The following is a 484-nucleotide window of genomic DNA, read 5'->3' on the forward strand; positions in this document are numbered from 1 at the left end:
TCCCTATGCGAAGAGTCCCAAGAGCAGAATTCAAGCGTTTCAGGGGAGCACTAACATTCAGAAATTGTATTCTTGAAGGCCAACAGTTAATCTAGTAAATCACAGTTTTGAGGATGCACACTTAAATTCCTGGAGGTACATGAAGCACCAAGCATGCTGATGAATGGCGGGATAGATAATGAACTCTGGTCTCAAGACAAAAAAAAGCCTTCTCTGGTAATTGCTACCCCTATTATATTAAAAATAACCCATGAAGATGTTGAGGATTTATCAGTGTTTTACTTTAAATCTGGAGCTCAACAGTTGCGAAACATTCAACTTTCCAGCACTGATTGTTCTTTAATTATTAACACAGACAATAGTAACTTGTATAAAAAGAAGTTTCTCTGTTCATTCAGATCACTAGCAATACCATCTAACACAAAATAAAGAGAAGCCTTATTCTTTGAAGAATATTCAAGAATATTTTTTTTTATGGAAAGAG

At 35.3% G+C, this 484-nt stretch overlaps 1 protein-coding gene across 1 annotated transcript in view; it reads right to left on the reverse strand.

Moving 5' to 3' along the window:
• The window catches only part of CRY1 (cryptochrome circadian clock 1), a gene marked incomplete at its 5' end in the record, with an annotated part of 17,196 nt that overhangs the window by 7,297 nt on the left and 9,415 nt on the right, over nucleotides 1-484 (reverse strand). The window lies entirely within an intron of this gene.

Source organism: Mesitornis unicolor, unplaced genomic scaffold, assembly GCF_000695765.1.
Source record: "Mesitornis unicolor isolate BGI_N332 unplaced genomic scaffold, ASM69576v1 scaffold12249, whole genome shotgun sequence".
NCBI classification, from domain to species: domain Eukaryota; kingdom Metazoa; phylum Chordata; class Aves; order Mesitornithiformes; family Mesitornithidae; genus Mesitornis; species Mesitornis unicolor.